The sequence below is a fragment of the Hemitrygon akajei genome, chromosome 23 (genome assembly GCF_048418815.1).
Source record: "Hemitrygon akajei chromosome 23, sHemAka1.3, whole genome shotgun sequence".
Lineage (NCBI taxonomy): Eukaryota > Metazoa > Chordata > Chondrichthyes > Myliobatiformes > Dasyatidae > Hemitrygon > Hemitrygon akajei.
Window position 1 is genome coordinate 35408093 of NC_133146.1, and position 8560 is coordinate 35416652.

The 8560-nt window shown below is 43.2% G+C and overlaps 1 pseudogene; it reads left to right on the forward strand.

The window, feature by feature from the left end:
* The first annotated feature begins 3345 nt into the window (after positions 1–3345).
* On the forward strand, positions 3346–6436 carry LOC140715090 (interferon-induced protein with tetratricopeptide repeats 1-like; annotated as a pseudogene).
* Positions 6437–8560: the final 2124 nt, after the last annotated feature.

Sequence of the window (8560 nt, forward strand, 5' to 3'; positions counted from 1 at the left end):
TAAAATATCGAGCCCCACGTTGGGCCAGCAGAACTTTCCACCGAAGGCTTCTCTACATGATGCCTGCTGTACCTTGTATTGTCTAATAAAGAAACTGTTTTGTATCTACCAGTATTTTCCTCCGGTGATTTCATTCACGCAACAACACCCTGGTGCTACGTAGACCAGCCTATCTAGGGGATTCCTGACTCTATAAGGCCTCCTTATCTCATCATCTACATCTTCAGTTTCAGACACTCCTTGGAGTGGGCCTCACCCCTCAGAGCGTTCTCAGCTTTCGATAGCAAGGACTCTCAGCCTGTGCACTGGGGCATTTGTTCACCAGAGAGGTAAGGGTGATAGTAATTCTGAATTCTCAGTCCTCGCTGGGGACTCATTAGACATTTCAAATCAGACCACTCCTTCCCCTCGCTCCTCAGGAAGGGGAGCAACCTGTCTTTGAAGTCCCCGGCCCCAGCTACGTGAGACTCAGCTTGTGATTCGGCATGATCGCCTACACTCCCCTCATCCCAGAAAGTATGGACAGCACACGACCCCCCTCCCCCGGGACCCCAAAAGGACCAGACAGTACAACTGCCGTTATGTCAGTGCTACTCTGAACTCGAACAAAATCCTTGCCTGCAATTTTATCCAACCTCCACTGAGTACCTGCAGCAGGCATAACCATGTATTGTAATCACTTTACGGACAATAGTTTTACCCAGACTGAAACACACAACCCACCAGATCAATGCTCAGGGCAATTACAAAGCATCCAACGATCTCGATCCTGGACGCGTCCCCACAATGAATCACCCTGGTTTCCTTAGCTGCGTAAGTCTAGGGAAGACACTCTCAAGTCCCACCAAACTCGTGAGATTGTGATGGCTCATTCCAACCGAAACCACGGTTTGTGTGGATGCTGTGTAATTTGCCACCCTGTTGCAAATTAGTGCCACGAAATAACAGAAAGTACACTGCATACAATTAAAGGAATTATACTTATGAATTAACTTAAATCAACCGATTGTAGGGATGACTTACAGTGGATTGAAAAGATTAAGCATATAGACATTAAGAAAGAGAATGTGCTGGAGCTTTTGGAAAGTATCAAGTTGGATAAGTCTCCAGGACCAGAGGAGATGTACCCCAGGCTAATATGGGAAGCGAGGGAGGAGATTGCTGAGACTCTGGAGATGATCTTTGCATTATCAATGGGGACGGGAGAGGTTCTAGACAATTGGAGGTTTGCAGATGTTGTTCCATTATTCACAAAAGGGAGTAGAGTTAGCCCAGTAAACTATAGACCAGTGAGACTTAATTCAGTGATCAGTAAGTTGTTGGAAAAGGTCCTGGGAGGATGAATTTATGAACATTTGGAGAGGCATAATATGATGAGGAATAGTCAGCATGGCTGTGTCAAAGGCAGATCGTGCCTTACATGCCTGACTGAATATTTTGAGGATGTGACTAAACACATTGACGGAGGTTACGCAGTAGATGTAGTGTATATGGATTTCAGCAAGGCATTTGATGAGGTACTCCATGGAAGGCTTATTGAGTAAGTAAGGAGGCATTGGATCTAAAGGGACCTTGCTTTGTGGATCCAGAATTGGCATGCTCACAGAGGGCAAAGTGTGGTTGTAGATGGGTCATATTCTGCATGGATGTCAGTCTCCATGTGGAGTGCCTCAGGAATCTGATCTGGGACTCCTTCTCTTAGTCATTTTCGTAAATGACCTGGATGAGGCAGTGGAGGGATGGGTTAGTAAATTTGCAGATGGCACAAAGGTTGTGGGTGTTGTGGATATTGTGGAGGAGTGTCAGAAGTTACAGCGGGACATCGATAGGATGCAAAACTGGGTGGAGAAGTGACAGATTGAGTTCAACCCAGATAAGTTTGGTGTGGTTCATTTTGGAAGGTCAAATATGATGGCAGAATATACTATTAAAGGTACGACTCTTGGCAGTGTGGAGGATCAGAGGGATCTTGATGTCTGAGTCCATATGGCACTCAAAGCTACTGTGCAGGTTGACTGTGTGATTAAGAAAGCATACGGCGTATTGGCCCTCATCAACCGTGGGATTGAGTTTAAGAGCCGAGAGGTGATGATACAGCTGTATAGGACACTGGTCAGACCCCAGTTGGGGTACTGTGCTCAGTTCTGGTCACTTCACTGAAAGGAAGGACGTGGAAACTATAGAAAAGATGCAGAGGAGATTTCGCTGGACTGGGAAGCATGCCTTATGAGAATAGGTTGAGTGAACTTTGCCTTTTCTTCATGGAGAGTTGTAGGTTGAGTGGTGACCTGATAGAGGGGTATAAGATGATGTGACGCATTGATCGTGTGAATAGTCAGAGGTTTTATCCTAGGACAGAAATGGCTAACATGAGAGGGCACAGTTTTTAGGTGTTGAGAGTAGGTACAGAGGAGATGTCAGGGGTAAATTTTTTACACAGAGTGGTAAGTGTGTAGAACGGGCTGCTGGCAACGGTGATGGAGGCAGATACAATGGGGTCTTTTAAGAGGCTCCTGGATAGGTACATTGAGCTCAGCAAAATAGATGGCTATGGGTAACCCTTGGTAGTTTTCAGGTAAGGACATGTTCGGTACAGCATTGTTGGCTGAAGGTCCTGTATTGTGCTTTACTTTTTCTATGTTCCTATTTTAAAATGTTAGTAAGAATACCAGAAAGAAAAGGGCCCATTCTAATGAAACAGGCAAATGTGCACAAGGTGCAGCTCATCCTGAACTTCTCTGTTACTCACACGCTGGGCCTTCGGTCAGCGTGAAATCACACACCACCTTCTGAGCGTCACTCACAGTCCATCTCGAACGAGCTGGTCTACCACTGGATCCTTTGCTATGACCGGTTCTCCCCAGTATCTTCTCTCTCCATCTCCCACCGAACACAAGCCCAAGACCTACCTTATTGTCCCTCACCAAGAAAACCTCCCACTAATTGGATGGCACACATTCCACAACATCACTTATCTTCATCAATAACCCAAACAGACTGAAAGCAGAACAAACTGCTCTTACAGAACTGATAAATGAAATACCTACAGTAAAGATGTCAACCAGGGCACTACAATTGTGACCAGAATTGCAGATTGCTGATAATTAGAAAAAGCGAAAATTATAATTAATTGAAAACAAATGGTCTGAACAACCCATTACACTGGCATTTTGCTGACTCGTCAATTATTTCTGTGACTAAGCAATGCTTCTGCAGAAAATGCTTCTAAATTGCTTTCAATTGCCTCAGTGTTATCAATAGACTTTGAATTTGAGTTTCTGGTGATAATCAGGAAGTAATGGATAGTATAAAGGGTTGTCAGGTCGAACATCAGACGCAACAACGGAGACTCAGCAGAAGAAGAACTGCACAAACTGAGAAAGAGCACAAATTGCTTTCCATCCAACGAACATCATGAGGTAAAGGATGTTTCCTTGCAGTTTATCTTTATGTACAGACTATTATAGAGGAGGTGGTTTATGAAAATTAGTGGATCAGAGTGCAATAACTTTGAAAAATCCAGAGAGGACGCACACAGGCTAACACGGTAGTTGAATGACGAGACTGTAGGGAGATCCCTACATTACTCTGCTGGGGTGGAAACAGTGCAGGGAACTGCAGTGCTTTACTGTTATTTTTGTTATTACCATGAATTAAAAAGGCAGTAAATACAAGATTTGCATCTGATTCCTGACTTCTGAAGAGCCTTCTGTTCTGTCTGATCACCAGATCCAACAGCAAGTTCAAGGGATCATAAATAATCCTTACTCACGGCAGGAGAGGCAAGAGGAGTAGGAGAGTAGGAGTCTGATCAAGTCGGTTTATCTGCACTTGTCTTCCTCAAACAGGTGTCTTCGGTGGAATACGACTGAGAACAATGACATTATTTGAAAAACTTAGCAGTCAGCGTAATCACTTTACCACGGATTGATTTCCACGGTAATTTGTAAGGAATGTGGACATTCTCTCTGTGACTGTGTGCGTTTCCTCTGGGTTCTTGACTGTCATCCTATATTCCAAAGATGTATGGTTTAGGGTTAGTGAGAATTTGGTATCAGAAACGTGCTGGCACACTTTCTGACTGTCCTGCACAATTATTTTGATCTGATATGAAGCCAAATGATGCATTTCACTAGTAGGAGTTGACTCAACTCTGCCATACACTACAGCCGCGTAGATTTGAGCACGTTGGAGCCTATGGGGTGCATTCAGTACTGAGGTAATACACCAGAGGAACATGCTACTCTAAACCGTCATAATTTCCAGCCCCTAGCAGCGTCCAGGACAGATTGGAGGAGCTGTATCCACGGTGCGGCAAATTCATCTCCTTTGGGAGGAAGCAGGAAGCAGAGTTGATCCTACAGTAGGGTTAAAGGTCGGCACAACATGTTCTATGTTCTGTGCTGGTCTATGTTCTTTCAGAAATGTGCAGCACGATCAGAGGACGTTGCTCATGCAATTGTTCTGTGAACTGGTCTGGTAACTCGTAAATTGCCAGACTTCAGTGGGCTTCACAAAACAGCTTTATCTCACTAATGTTATTGAAGTTCTCAATCTTCTAGACATTGAGTCTGAGTACTGGTGGCTGTCTGGGGAAAAGCACCACTTCTCTGTACCGAGATCTGGAGCTATGCTCAGGCTGCTGGCAAAAAAACAAAAGTCTGCAATAGTGGGAGAGCTCAACGTCTGGTAATAAAACCAAGTCCAGCATCAGTGTAACAAAGCAACAGATCAGCTGCCTTGGCTGTTCAGGAGACACATTTCCATCTTCATCACATGAATCAATTCTTCATATTGGGTTACTGATCTGAAACATTCTCCTTCCTCAGATGCAGATTGACAGGCTGAGCATTTCCAGGTTTTCAATACCATAATTATAAAATAAATCTTTAAAAGGCAGCTTTCATAAAGTTGGTAAATCTGCTTTTTATGAGATTGCAGGTCAGACCTGCACCAAGTGATCTGAGATGGAATTCATGATTATGTTTTTTCTCTCTTGCAGCAACACACCGGGAGATTTATTAAAAGAGAAGCTCGATCAGCTGCAGTGTCACTTCACATGGAGACCACAGAAGGAAACTATTGACTTGGACGATCTGATGTTCAGATTGCAAGATGCTCTGACATTGGGTGTAAAATATCAAGCTGCATCGTACAACCATCTTGCTTTTGTAAACTGTCTGCAGGGTAATTTTGAAGAAGCCATTGAAAACTTAAAGGAAGCTGAAAAGATTCTGAGGGAGGAGTACAAAGATGAATTTGAAAGAAGAAGCATCATCACCTATGGAAACTTTGCCTGGGTGCATTACCACATGGGACAACTGACCGAGGCCCAGTCCTATCTCGACAAGCTGGAGATAATCTGTAAACCGCTCAGTGATGGCCCTCGCTATACAGCAATGATACCCGAGGTGTACGGGGAGAAGGGATGGTCATTGTTGAGTTCGGCTTCTGAATACTATGAGGAGGCAAAGGAATGCTTTGCAAAGGCTCTGGAGTAAGATCCTGACAACACCGAGTGGATAATGGGATATGCGACTGCACTGTATCGGCTGGAAGTATTTTCTGGAACCCCAGAGAGTCGTGATCAGAGTCAGTCAGTGAAGCAATTCGAACGAGTACTGGAACTTGATCCAGATAATGCTGTGGCCATGGTGCTGTTGGCTCTAAACCTGCAGAGGCTAAGGCAAAATGAGGAAGCAAATGAATTAGTTGAACAAGCATTGAAGAAAACGTCTGATCTTCCATATGTGCTTCGCTATGCTGCAAAATATTATAGACAAAGGGGATCTGTGCAGAAAGCAATCGAGCTCTTGAAAAAAGCATTAGAATTAACTCCAACTCTTGTTTCTTACACCACCAACTTGGATTGTGCTACAGAATTAAGTTGGAATACTGTCGTAGCAGATATCGTCGCAATCCTGTATTTCATCGGAAAGCTGAGTTGATCAATCTGTGCAAGTATCACTTTGAAAAGTCTTTTGAGCACCATCAAAGGTCAGCTATTCAACCACAGCTGGACTTTGCACAGATCTGCATAACAAATGGGGAATATTCCAGAGTAGAGGAGACTTACCATAGATTGGTGGAGTTAGTGGACATTCGTCCAGAGAATATGCAGCGTATATGTCTGGAAGCTGGGTTATTTGAACTGTACCAGAAGAAATCTGAAACAAATGCTGTTCGCCTCTTCCTGAAAGGAGCGAAAATTGAATATAACTCAAGAGAACGGGAAAAATGCCGCATGAATTTGGAGAAGTGGGCAGATAGGAAACTTAGAATAAATACACATGATAGCAAGGCTCTTGGTATTAAAGCAAATCTGTATCAGCTGAGTGGGATCAAGGATAAAGCGACTGAATACTTTGAGAGGGCCTTGAAGTTTGATCCTGGCAATGAGGAATATGTGAGTGCTCTTTCTCAATTACACATCTGAGCACCACAGGGATGTTTAAAAGATTCATTTCCATCTGATCTGAGGATAGGTTTGATGGGGTGTTGCTTTTCCAGTTTCTTCCTCTTAGCACCTTCCCTTACTCATTATTGTTCGATTTGCAAAAATGATCTCTTTGTAACTGGATAAAACTATCGTGTTTCTTTTAAATATATTAATTCTCCAAGTACCCTGAACAAACTGATTTTAATTGTGGTTCTCTGGACACTGGAAAAATGGGATTTTGGATACTGAAATCAAAAATTTTTCCACATTGGTTGTTTCAAATTTTAATCTTCAAATGTATTTTATTTTTCAATTATATCAAGTTTGATTTTATCTTAAGGATCTTTGTAAAATATCCTGTAAGGATGTGTTTGGTAATTAAAGCTTCAAAGCAGAAGTTGGTCTTGTCTTGACAAAATCAAATGAAAATGAGCAACAAATCCTTAACAGCATGATTCCAACTTGTTGAGTGTGGTGTTGGAGTGGCTTGGAAGGGGAATGACTGGGAAGTGACAGTGGAGGGGCTTTGGGGATCACAAATGAAATTTTAAAATGATAATGTTTTTAACAACAAAATATGATCAGAGTTTTCATTCATAATAATTAACAACCTAGACAATGTATCTGCAAAATTCCAAACAGCCTTGGGTGTGTATGTCAAAAGGAAACACGAGGAAATCTGCAGATGCTGGAAATTCAAACAACACACACAAAATGCTGGTGGAACACAGCAGGCCTGGCAGCATCTATAAGGATAAGTACTGTCGACTTTTCGGGCCGAGACCCTTCGTCATGGCTGCAGAAAAGAACGAAGTCAATGAGGGATTGTCTACTGAGTCTCTGTCGGTGGAAGTTAGATTCAGGAATGGGTCAATTGTTCTTCTGGGTGTTTTTTATAGACCACCCAGGAGTTATAAGGACATCGAGGAGCAGATATGGAGACAGGTTCTGGAATGGTGCAGTAATAGTAGGGTTGTTATGATGGGAGAGTTTAATTCCCCAATATTGATTGGCATCTCCCTGGAGTAAGGAGTTTAGCTCGGTGTTTGTTAGGTGTGTTCAGGAAGGTTTCTTGACACAATATGTAGGTAAGCCTACAAGAGGAAGGCTGTACTTGATCCGATATTGGGAACTGATTCTGGTCAGGTGTCAGGTCTCCCAGTGGGAGAGCATTATGGAGATAGTGATCACAATTCTATCTTCTCGACCATGGTATTGCAGAAGGATAGGAGCAGAAAAATTAGGTAAGCATTTAACTGGAGTAAGGGGAAATATGAAGCTGTCAAGCAGGAACTCGGAAGCCCAAGGCATTCTACAAGTATGTGATGAGCAAGTGGATAAGATGAGAGAGAATAAGACCAATCAAGTCTGACAGTGGAAAGTGTCGGGAACCGGAGGAGGAAACAGAGGTAATTAATGAAAACTTTGCTTGAGTATTCACTATGGAAAAGGACCTTGGCGATTGTAGGGATGACTTACAGCGGACTGAAAGCATGAGCATATAAACATTAAGAAAGAGTATGTGCTGGAGCTATTGGAAAGCATCAAGTTGGGTATGTCACCGGGACCGGATGAGATATACCCCAGGCCACTGTGGGAGGCTAGGGAAGTGTTTGCTGAGCCTGTGGCAATGACCTTTGTATCAACAATGGGGACGGGAGATGTTCCCGGGGAGTAAAGGGTTGCAGATGTTGTTCCCTTATTCAAGAGAGGGAGTAGAGATAGCCCAGGAAATTATAGACCAGTGAGTCTTATTCTGTGGTTAGTAAGTTGATGGAGAAGATCCTGAGAGGCAGGATTTATGCATAGTCTGATTAGGAATAGTCAGCATGGCTTTAGCAAGGGCAGGTTGTGCCTTACAAGCCTCACTGAATATTTTGAGGATGTGACTGTATACATTGATGATGGTAGAGCAGTAGATATAGTATATGGACTCTATGTAGTATATATAGTATAGTATATGGATTTCAGCAAGGCATTTGACATTTGAGAAAGTAAGGAGGCATGGGATCCAAGGGGACATTGCCTTGTGGATCCATAACTGGCTTGCCCACAGAAGGCAAAGAGTGGTTGTAGATGGGTCATATTCTGCATGGAGGTCGGTCACCAGTGGAGTGTCTC